The sequence below is a fragment of the Tribolium madens genome, unplaced genomic scaffold, assembly GCF_015345945.1.
Source record: "Tribolium madens isolate multiple individuals breed KSU strain unplaced genomic scaffold, Tmad_KSU_1.1 Scaffold_3;HRSCAF=73;Tcas5.2_LG2, whole genome shotgun sequence".
NCBI classification, from domain to species: domain Eukaryota; kingdom Metazoa; phylum Arthropoda; class Insecta; order Coleoptera; family Tenebrionidae; genus Tribolium; species Tribolium madens.
In genome coordinates, this window is record NW_025401006.1 from 3,495,695 (window position 1) to 3,508,188 (window position 12,494).

Sequence of the window (12,494 nt, forward strand, 5' to 3'; positions counted from 1 at the left end):
ATTGTAAACATAAATTTATAAATGCTTATTAAAAAAAAATTAAAAGCAAGTTTTATTTAAATTTAAAAAATGGTGATATAAATCTATAAAATATTGGGTTCAAATTAATGTTAATGGAGTTTTAAGTTTTACGATTTTTTTACGTTTGAATGGCTTCGAAATTTCTGCCCCTGTATAAATTTTATAACTTTAAACTTGGATAAATGGGTGGGTTAATGTTTTTTTAAATGGAGAAAAATTTCGTACAATTCACCGGTCATTATTTTTATGAAAATGCGGGTTATCTGGCCGAATTCGGGGAAAGCTCGTTCGAAGATAGTAGCAGTATACATCAGATGCTTTCATTTATCCGATTTCATTTAAAATTCGTAAGAACGTCGTTTTGGGGAGGTGCCAACGAACAACACGAATTAAATTCCAGTAACCTTGTAAAATATTTAGCCAACGTAAACAGAACATTGCGTTAAATTAACAAGAAAGCATTCGACTCACGCTCTTAACAAATAAAGTAACCTACTTGAACAAGTCTACAGTCCATTAGGCCGAAACACAGACATCCTGCAGGCAGACCTGCAGTCGTAACAAAAGTACCGGAACTATTATGTTAAAACCAACGAAAGCTCTCTGTGTAAAGGCATCGCTAAAGTACATAATATGTTTTCTTTTCAGTCCGAATAAGGCTTCTATTTCTTTTATACGGAAATAAACTCGAGCAGAAGAGTTGGCACATTAGTGTATTTATGGCCAAGAAAATTGCCATAGCTTTTTCATACAAAGATCGGAGTTGTGGAGCTCTGACACCAGATTAATAGTTTTATGTCGCAGATGAAATTTTTTGGACGATGATCCTGGTAATTTTTCATCAGTAAAAAGCATCTGCGCATCAGCATACCCACTACTGCAAAGTTGTGTTTGCCATGTTGTCTCGAAATCCACAGTTGAATGTCATTTTGAGCGGCTTGTGTTAATATTGACGTATGTACTTGGAGACTTCGCTAGTTTGTCGTTTTTGCCCGCGAGCTCGTTCGGCTTTCTGGTATTAAATCCGGTGATGAAAGGCGAAGGAGTTTCATCGCAATTTTGAAACAAAAGTAAACAGACATTTTTACTACGGTTTTAAATAAACACCAGGATTTTTCCACAGAAACTTTTAATAGTACCAGACCAATATCTCACATTTATTTTTTCTTAAAGATGATTCTTTAAAGCTTTCTGCATCTTTTGTTCATACATCAAGCTTTACAAGAAACAAATTACTTCCTAGTACCAGTAGTAACTTATACGGAAAAACAACATCTCGATTAGACTTCACATGACATTTCCAACAACAAACACACTTCCTGCGTACGTAAATTTAACCACATTTTTCAAGTATTTAATTATTTAATTTTAAAAATTTATGAAAATTTTGTCTGTTGGAGCTTTTAAATTAGCTAGTAGAATTGGCAACTCTATAAAAATTGTGATTGATTTTTTTTCTAAGTGATTCTTATCTAAAGATTTTAGTCATTATCTGTTGACACTATAACATATTACCAAACTGTAATTTAAAAACCCTAAGCTTTGAACAAGTTGTAAAGCGCATGTTTGCTATACACGTGCTTTGCAGCAGCGTTTACGTTCTATCAAATCCAGTTCCTTGTTGGGCGTCGAGACGCCGGTTTTGTGCTCGTCATTTGAAATTTGGACGCGTGTTTGCAAGTATTTAGCTGCAAAAACGGCAAATTAACTTTTCAAAAAGAGGGTAAGTGTAACAAACGTTATTTATCTTGATTAACACATAAGGTTTTATTGTTTAATTAAATAAATAACATAATTAATGTTTTTGTATAAATAATAGCAATCAAATAAATATGAGTTCGTTTTGGCCAAATGAACATTCAAACTAATTATTATAATTCTAGTTGTGTTTCACTGGACATACGAACTGTTGTGTAAACAGAACGTGGACAATTTGGACATATTAATAATTCTTATTATATCAAGAACAACCAAATTATTTCTGTTATAAAATCAAATTTAATCGAGATAAATTTTGAGAGTGTAGTTTATATGTAGTATACTAAAAAACAACACTCTCATTGTGATACGAGTGTTATACAACGCACGAGTATCACAATGAGAAGTTGTAACATGTGTTTTTATACTATTTTTTTTATTAAACGCTATTTAATAGTATATTATTCAACAAGCATCTGGTGCGCTAAAACTCGCTTCAGAAAAAAATGCCATATCAGGTAAGATACCAGGAACATGAAAAAAATGTTTAAAAAATCCATCTATAAAAATTTTGAAGTTATAAGAGTTTAAATTTTACACTTTGACTCTATGTAATTGTTAGAAAAATAATTTTCCAAATTTTTTTTTGCTACAGTCTATTAGAAGAGGAAACAAGGAAGCTGTATCCTAAATTGTAACTCTGTTTAATGTTATTTGTGGCTTTTATTGGCAAAATTTTTGTACCTTTACTAAATAATTATAAAAAACATATTCAAGAACATCAGTATCATTAAATAGACATTAAAAAATGTCAAATATCAAAAAATAAATGTCAAAATTTTTCCATGTTCTTAGTATCTTACCTTAATTGAAAAAAAATTGAAATTCTCTGGGGCGCTAGTTCTGACATCCTGTATAGTGATGGCTATAGTGACGAGTTTTAAAAGGTGACCTATTGTCGTATGAAAGGATTTAAAAAGATTAAGTGCGACATTATTGGTAAATCTTATGAAATAAGTCTAATATACGATTTTTTCTACTTTGCCAATTGACCAGTCCCAGTGCCATAATGAATTGACAAACTAACTAATATATCCCCAAAATTGTAATAGTTTGTAATTACAAACAAAAATACATTGTAATTAGAAACTATTACAATTTTGGGGATATATTAGTTAGTTTGTCAATTCATTATGGCACTGGGACTGGTTGAGTTACCAACCTTTGCTATTAAAAAGTTGCATATCACAAGAAGCGGCTTTGTGAACCGCAACTGGAATGCATAAAGTTGTCCTTGGAGACGCAAAGTAGAAAAATTAAATTTATTATTATATTTAACAGTTGAAATTGATAACGTTAGACGTATACGATACTCAAACCGTTTGAAAATAGCTCTAAGAAAAGGTTTGTTGAAATACGTTGATCCACTAAAATATTTCACTTAAGAACAACAGTAGGTATGCAGTCAGTGTTGGCAAAAATATTGCATAAAAAGTTGTCAAACAGTCAAACAAAGATCCACTTTGCATTACTGTTTTTAATAAAACAGTGTTATAAAATTGTTAGCAAACGCGAAATAGAAAAATGTAATTCTGTATTCCAAATTGCCTTAATATCAAATTATTTCGAAATTATTGTGTAACTTGGTTTTAGTGGCTGGATTGGCAGATTCATAAATAGAAGGTCAAATTATGAAAAACAAATTAAATTTTTACTTAAATTTGCTAGCTCAATTTTATTTTTGTCATAATAATGGAATTATTTGAACTGATATTCTCTCCGAAGTTTCGAACAAAAACTGTAATGATCGCCAAATTTTATTTTGCTAGTCTGTTAAAAAATTCTTGCGTGTAAGTTCTGGATTAATGTATCTTATGCCCCTAACCAAGTCAAGTTATTTGTGCCATAAAGCTATTAACGCCCTTCATCAATTTCCAGTTTATTACAGTTCACGTCCAGCGATGCGTTTTTTATTGTTTATAATCAAGTATGGCAGCAAATGAGGAAAATAAGCACGCTACGAGTTTGATAAGGGTATGGAAATAACAAAATCGTGAAAGGAATGTCGAGTGCCTGTTGATGATATTTTGCGGTGGAGTTGGGTGATTGCGTTAAATCCGAACCTGGAAACTGGGGGAATTTGCATGAATCCGGCGATAGATTTGATCGTCGAGGTTTCATCCGTCGCTCACCCATCATTACAGTACTCTACTTGACGTCAAGAGTATCCAGGGGGCCTCGAAAACACTTAAAACAGTCTCCTTCCGCCTCGCTAAATCTTATAATTATTACAACAGTCTCCGAATTATAATTAGTGCACGTCTGCTGCAGCTCACTTTAACAAGTTCATCCAGAAAAGTTATATGCCGTTCTTAATTGGATAAATTCAGTAAAACTGATGAAACAAAGGGGGTTGCAAGACCACCTCTTCCTCATTTAAAATGTTCACATCATTATTTAGCAGTTGAGGATTTAGGTTCATTTAGAGCGGAAGCCGGTCGTCTGTTTGTACATGTCTTGCGAGAATTAAATTTAGCAGTAATTTAACTGCAGAAACATCAACGCCAAGGAAACTGACGCGGGACTGTCACCAGAATACTGATGTCTTGAATGAGACCTTAGCTCCTTGCAGGCCTCGCGAGTGCTGTGACGAAACGAGAAGAACTTTACACACTTACACGAGACGTGATATGGCTAATTACTGTTAAATTAATTCAAATCCTAAGTAGGTTCATTACTGTTATGGTCACGAAGACGTCTCTTATCCTTCACTTTCCCTAAAAGACAATTAGTCGAGTACGCATCATGACGCAGCTGCTGTTAGAAATGTTGAGTCACTTGACAAATTCGGGTGGATTAGGGTAGTTGATGTTTTAATTTTAATTATAAAGAGGGATGGTATTCAAAACCGCAATCTATATATACCTACCAATAGTTGATACAAGGGGTTGCCGACCCCGAGGACCGCTATACCATTGTCTAAACTGACTTAATCAAAACGTACGGGGATCTGACACTAATCAAATATTTAAATACCGTGCTTTTAGGACCATTGTCATCAGCTCCTGTCGGGTAGCACGCAATATACCATCTTCATTATGATCCGATATTAAATTTTTTAAGCCCTGGGACGGAAGCTATATTACTTCTTCATTTATTTTGGCTTAGACGTTGCTGAGCGACCACTTCGGTATTAAAAAGACAAATTGATGCGTGATGCCACCAACTTTATCTGCCATTTTTTCATAGAAATATGTATCATATAAATAATAATAAAAATAATAATAATAGATATTCTAAAAAACTGATACAAAATGTCTGCCTCTCTTAAAAAACTAAAAAATTGTAAATTGTTTGAATTACATTGTCAGCAATTTTTAGTGTATACAACTGCATTTGCCGTGAACCAGACCTATTTTTCACCGTGTACAAAGGATATAAGCGGATTTGACGCACATATGCGCTCCATGCTCTATTCCCAAAAAAACTGCATTTTTATTGAAACATAGAGGAACAAAAACCTAACACTAAAAAATTCATGTGAAAAATAAGTTTATTTTCACTTACAATTTTTTTTTCAGTTTTCTAAAATCGTATATTCTCTTTTTGCTTATTTTTAGTTGTATAGTTGGCGGAAAATGGAGTTTGTAACAACGTCAGATTAGCTGAGTTCACTTGGTGGCTCTTCACTTAGAGAAATTGTATCATAAAGTGATTGAAGTCGGGAATTAGATTAAATTATAGCGCCCAAGATTATAATACGTAACAGGAAGAGGTGTATTAAATTTTGATATCTCAAACATATCCAGCGTACTGTTTGCAGTGAGCTTTTTATAACCGTAATGTTTATTTGGTTCAGTTTACGCTTCCAGTCTGCTAATTGTATGAAAAATATATCACCGCCTCCGCCATCCACCTCCGTTTTCTTCGCTCTCTTGAACAATTTTATATCGATAGTAGGAAACCGAGCAAAGTTCTAATGTTTAAATAATTTTCAAAGTTTGTTGCGAACTCGAATTGGATTTTATAATTACCGGAAAGAGGCGCTATCATTTTTTTTATACTCTTCGTTAGTTTGCGCAAGAGATAAGCACCGAATTTATTTCGCCAATAATGAGAACTTAAATTAATAATCTCTCCCAAGTCGAAGAGGTGAGAGAAGCGAAGCTTTTAACATTTTATTTTTGGGCGCGGTTCTCTGGGGCTAGATTATCTCGGTGTTTTGTGGATTCTGAGGGACCCCTATGGGGGGCGGTTTTTTTCATTTGGACTTTAGATGGATTTTAAATGAATGCGCCCGGCTGCGCTATACGTTATTATTGATTAATTATGATATAGGGGCAGAAATTATATCAACAATTCAGATCCGTGTAATTCAGACCGCAGATGTAATCGCTGTTAAGATCAAAAGGGCTTAAGGGATATTCAACATAGATAACAGCCTCTAATGCCGCATTATATATGGTACAATCTTTTGGGCTTACATGAATAATTAAGAAACAGAGTACACCTAAGACTACTCCATTATGATTAGTATATGTTTGTAGCAATAATTCTTAATACCACTAAATTTATTGCAGCGAAATATTACTATCTGAGCATTCCTATAACTACATAGTACAATTACGCTAACAACACTAGCAGACTTTTTTATCCTTTTTTTATTAATTTTGAGAGAACAAATTATTATTGTTTTTTAATATTTATCACGTTGTTTATGTAAATTTTTCAAGAGCTTTATGGATTTTTGAAGAAAATCATTAACTTGAACAAAAGTCATAAATTATGTTTGGAGGTGTTGAAAAGCGTATTTTATGAGCGTCGAGGTAACATTAGCATTTATCGATCTGTTAAAAATATTGTTGTCGTTACAAATAAAAAACATTCTCCCTTTAAATAGCGGAATTCCAGCTCTCTAATTTGTTTCATGTAATGCAAGTTTGTAAAGCTTTAATTGGATATGAAGAAGGCAGACGAGCTTATACTCTTTTATGTTCGATCTATTGTAATGTAAATTGTATCTCTGTGAGATTACACCGATCCACCACGACTCTGATTTTATTAAATTCCGAATAAAATGCACTCAAACAGGACTTAATTAAAATTTTCCATACCTAACAGACAACTTGTACATTCTTCATCAAAATATGGAATCTAATTTATACCTGCCGCCAGATTTTTCGTTCTGTGGGGGTACAAGCTTGTGTTGTCCTGACGACCGACTGTCTCTCCCCCAGGTAACGCTCATGAACTGAAACTACCACCTAATATTATCCCAGAAAATTAATTTAAAAGCATATAGTAACTTTACTGGTAACGTACGGGAAACATGTGAACCTCCAACTGTGTGTGATTCATGCAACTGTTAAAATGTTCTTCGTGTAATTGAGAAGTACACACTTAGACACCTATGAACTTTGCCCTGACAAGTTTCCCTCTTTTAAACTTGTCTGTTCAAGGATAAATACAATTCGCTCACGACATTTTTTGTAAAGCAAGCTCACACTTGACAAAGTTTTCTAATTGAAACTTTTAAAAGATGACCTGCCTAGGTTCACAAAGTTTTTTGCTGAAACGAGAGCAGTTTAGTTTAAAGATAATACTGTTCTAATGCAAAATCCGACTTAACAACTTTTGTATTTTTATCAAGACTGAAAGTGCAGCTTCTTGTGAAATAAAAATCAATATCAATTTTTAGACTACGTTTGACGCTTTGAAATTATATTGCACTGGATCGGATTTCCAATCGCAAATACATCATCAACTTGTCATCTCGAACTAACGAACTGCTCAAAAGATCACATTCCTTTATTAACATAGATTTCTCGGTTCTTTTATTCTTTTTACAATGTTACTATATAAATCTTATTGGAGCTACCGATCATTTTAATATATATTAATTTAATGGAGTAGCACAATAGAGTGAAAACTTCCTATTTGATGGAACATATTTGCAGATGTGATTTGGAATACATGAACGACATGTATCAGCAGTTGCCTTTGGACGGAGGAGTGAATTTAATTTCCTGCTTGGATATGATTTCCCCAATGGACACAATGTAGGATGCTAATATTTGCAAAAGGATTGAAAAGCTTGAATGTTTACATTTTGTTTAGCTATTGACAATAATATCATGTATATTTTGTTTAGCTAGAAATACGAGTTTATCAGATTAAAATAGGGTTTATTTACTTTTAGCAGTTTATGATTATTGTGTTTATTAGGAACGTTTATAAAAACGATTTTTTTTTAAATGTGGAATTTGTATATGGAAGCTATATTTAACGTTACGGCACTAATCATTAAAGCATTTGCACGATAAACAATGACGTGCTTTTTCTAGATACGTGGAAATTTATTAAACATTATTCCCGTCCAAACAGCTTTCGCTTATTGTAGAAAAAGCTCTTATATTAAATTTAAATTTCAACAGTTTTTCTAAAACTGCTTATTTCTTAGTTAAATGCAATAAGATTAATTGAAGTAAAAAGCTAAGAAAACGTGCGAAAATGGAGCAAAGACGGCGATATTATCGGCGGCAAGTAGCAAAGCCTTGGCCATTTGAACGAGCAGAGATAGTACATCCGGTGACATGCTGACATCATGACTTGAAGTTTGCCTTATCCGGATTAGTTTAATAGTAAATCGATTACTGATAGGGTTTATACACCTGGGCGATACGCGCAAAAACTGAACTTAGCCTTAAACTCATCTATCAGAGTCATGTAGTGGTCGTAGAAGCAAACGATCTCTTCGTTTATACGAGTGAAAACCGTGGAAGTACCGCAATAAACTTCACTTGAACTTTACGCTACATGGAACTTAGAAAATTTATTATTGTGGTCAGGTTAACTTTCAAATTATGTTAGACTCAGCGTTAAGTTCGAATTAATTACGCACTGGCGAAAAATTACTCTCTCGTTTAGAAATGATGGAAATGAAATTTGAACGGATGATGAGTGTGTAAAAGTGTCATTATAAAACCGGAAAAGGGACATGCAACAGGTTTGAATACACAGCTTTCGTACTTACAAAACAATAAACATGCAAATAAATTTTATACTTGCTCCGAATGCGAAATGCAAAGTAAGAACAAGATTCTGCTTAAAAGGGGTCTCTTGTATAAGAAAAACAAAGTCTTAATAAAGTAGTTCTCATAACCATAACCCCCCTCCCTTTCTAGCAAATTTATCTTCCTCTATTATTTTAAAAATTAAAAAGCAATGCTCATGTCTGTCTTACTTTCTGGCATCTTCTCAAATCCGCAGTTTCAAAGAATAATGCGATTTTTTATTAAAGATAAAATATTTGCAAGGTTTGCATTTCATGCTCTCAGTTTAAAAATTGTGAAAAAGCTATTAAATGCAGACTTAAAAAAGCAGCAGGTCATTGAACGAAAAATTGCAGATTGCAGTTTCATTGATCAATGAATTAAATGAAAAATACATTAAATTTAATTTCGCACTTTCGCAGTAATGAGGAGGTAGATAAATTAGAGTAAGTGCAGTCACAGCGATTTTGCGAACATCTCTTGGGAAACAGAGTGAGCTAGTGTCGGTGGGATAATCGCTTTATAATCCGTAACAAGATAATTAACTTGATTACATTAACATCAACGAGGCAACCTGAAAGATGTTTTTTTGCTGTAAAAGGGAGGTCTAGATAATAACACAACTGTATACATAACTGTATAGATAATAACAATACAACTGTATTATTTTATCTAATTAGCTATTATAGTAGATCATTAAATCGAATTTAGTTAGCGTCACGCCACTTTAGAGGTTTTTCACTGCTTGGACGTATTTTTTTTTGTTAACTTAAAAAACTGAAATGAAACTATTCTTTGCTGAAATGTTCTCCGAAGTTTTAATTACAACGTGTTCTGAACAAGGATAGTCTTAGCTGATTGTCGAGCTTATTTAAGCAGTTTGGCCGAAAACTTTATGTCGGATAGAGTAAACTAACCACATACATTTATCACCCTTTCCCGAGTTCATCTTCTTTGGGGAAGTATTTTGTTGGAGTGAATTTTGCATAATTAAATTTGCATTGACAAAGTCTTAAATGTAGAAACCAAATAAAGTTATCTACATAGGTCTAATTTTGATAATCGTATCGTTTAACAAAACTACATTAGGTATATGTGAAATCATATAACAAAAAAGTGTGATTATATCCAGCAATATTACCATTTTGGCTGATTGAATTATCTCGAGTAGTTCTTATATCTATATCTACATGGGGGTTTTATTTCACTATCAGAAATAAAATTCCATATTTCATATAAAATGCTCCACTTCAAAATTAAATTAAATACAATTGGAATATTTTGTGTTTTGCTCTTGAGCTCCACTCAATTTCTGCATAAGACGGGATTAGAAGCCAATAAACTAGAGAAATCCGCTAGTTAATAACTCTCACAAATCTGTATAGTAAATAATTTGAATATAAATAATTATATTAAGTAACTAGAGTTCGGATTTTTATGTAGTAAAATTATTGAAAATATGCGCATAAATATGCAACGTTTAAGAGAAAAATATGCAAAAAATATGCAGTTTTTTACTAAATATGTAGAAGTTTTGGGATGTAAAAATAATGGAAAATTGCAACCACTAAAAAAAAGTATTTATTAACACATAAGAAATAGAAATATAAGACAAAAATTTTAATTTACATTGCAAGTTACAATGTAAACTATCTATAGATAAGTAGATAATTATCAACTAGTCACAATTATTAGTTGTCATCCAATGCCACTTAATAATGCCATACTTTTCTAAATTTTCTATTGTAAATTTTTGACGATGATCCGCTAATATCTCGCGTTTCACTTATATTCACAATATTAATTGTCTCAGAAAGGGACATTTGGCTAGATTCTATTGGAATAATATGCTTACTTAAAAACGTATACTTTGCTTTAATAAATACTAATTGTTCTCTTATTTCTCTTTTATAAAATATTAATTTTAATATTAATTTAAATATTTTTAATTTTAATATTTGATTCAGAAAATCTGAAGCAATATTTTTAACATTGTGGTAATGGTCGGCATAAAAAAATGCTACTTCCAACCATGTACTCCAGCGAGTGACTACAACTACAGGTTTAGCCTATTTGCTTTAAAAAAATCTGACAAAGGCTAAATTACTGAATTCTGAAAAGGCAGGAGTAACGCTAGAGTTGGTGCATAGTCCGATAAAGAAATAAACCTCCAGTTACTTTATAATATGATGGCAAAATTAATAAATATCCGATGCGAACACTTTTAAAATATGCAATTTTATGCGCTAAATACTGAAATTATGCAACAACTCCCAAAAACTTAAAAATATGCAAAATAAAGTTTATATTTTAATGAATTGCTGGTGGGGGTAGTGTGAATTAATAACAGGACATGACCTCTGTCATTTGACATTTGACAGCTTCTGACATTTTGGTACTAAAGCCAGAAATTAAAGCTACTCCCTGGCATTAGGATTTTTATAGGGCTTGAATTACGATTATTATGATGGTATAGAGGGTATAAATATATACTAGCCTCAAAACAGTTTTCCCCATTAAAAATGAAATACAAATGACCTACGTGACGGTAAGACACACTTTTGACGTACGTCATTAGCTCTCTATTACTTTAATCCCATTTGTTAAGTGAGATAAATAGCGTGACCGACCTTACGCAAATACGTAGCGAGAGAGCAACAAGGCTGTTTACAAATGTTGAAAAGAGATAGCTATTTGGTACGTCTTTCGAATTATTCATTGATCCACACGCATATAATAAATAAATAATATTAAATAAATATTCGCATTGTTTTGATGTGTTTTGTGCACATCCTAAATTAAAAAAAATATATTCCTACAAATAATAAATATGCAATATGCATAAAATCCGAACACTTAATAGTAACACTCCACATTATTTTTTGAGAAATTACTAATTAATTAGTATGTTGTTTTGAAACTGTTAACAAAGAAAGGTCTATGAATTTGGGTAGTTTAATTTAATAAATAAAGTAACAGGAAAAACAATTTGCTCTAATTCGACTCGGTAAACTCTTTATTAAAATAGCAGTTAATTTGATTAATCAAATATTATGAATCAAAATAAAATTTCTATTTAAAAATAAAATAAAGCAGTTTTCTATATTAAACATCATTCTATACCATTCTACTAATGTAATCGGCACTTACAGTTCAAAAGCGATGAAACTCGATGAACTGGTACGAGCTTTGGAATCGAAATTCATTCTTTGAAAACTATTGGCCCTATTTTGATCGAAAATTTTTACTACCTCCAAAAAACATAAATAGAATAATTCTACTCTGGTGGGGCGGTATGGGTGGATAACTTAATTACCTCGTGTAATTAAACTCTCATTAGAGCTTTGGTTTGATGAGACCCGGCTGATCTGAATATGCAGATTAAGCGACACGTCTACCGGTATGAACCGCACATTTAACGTGCCTTGATTTCTCAATGATAATGCTGAAGAGGCCCGAATTCTAAATCATTAAATTGAGTTTTACTCTGAAACAGATTTAAATAGCACACAGAGGAATTATATGAACGTGAACGTAATCTCCTTTTAATTTTTAATTACTGGCATCCACCTATTTTTAAATCCAAGGTTTACACTGCACAGAGTTTACTCAGCTCGATGCAGTGCAGCATTAATGGCTGACCACGTTTTAAACACACATATTTTCCATTTATTTAACGTGAAAAAAAAAACAAAAACATAATTGAAATTAGTCCCCGAGGAC

At 32.4% G+C, this 12,494-nt stretch overlaps 1 protein-coding gene across 3 annotated transcripts in view; it reads left to right on the plus strand.

Annotated features, from left to right (window-relative positions):
- LOC123007125 overlaps positions 1 to 12,494 on the plus strand; it is a 117,555-nt gene that overhangs the window by 59,219 nt on the left and 45,842 nt on the right. The window contains exon 1 of one of the 3 annotated variants that reach the window (XM_044402194.1): positions 1,676 to 1,744. The exons of the other annotated variants lie outside the window; for them this stretch is intronic. The gene's annotated coding sequence lies outside the window, so the exon portion shown is untranslated. Of the gene's footprint in view, positions 1 to 1,675; positions 1,745 to 12,494 lie in introns of those variants that run through there. 3 annotated transcript variants of the gene reach the window in all.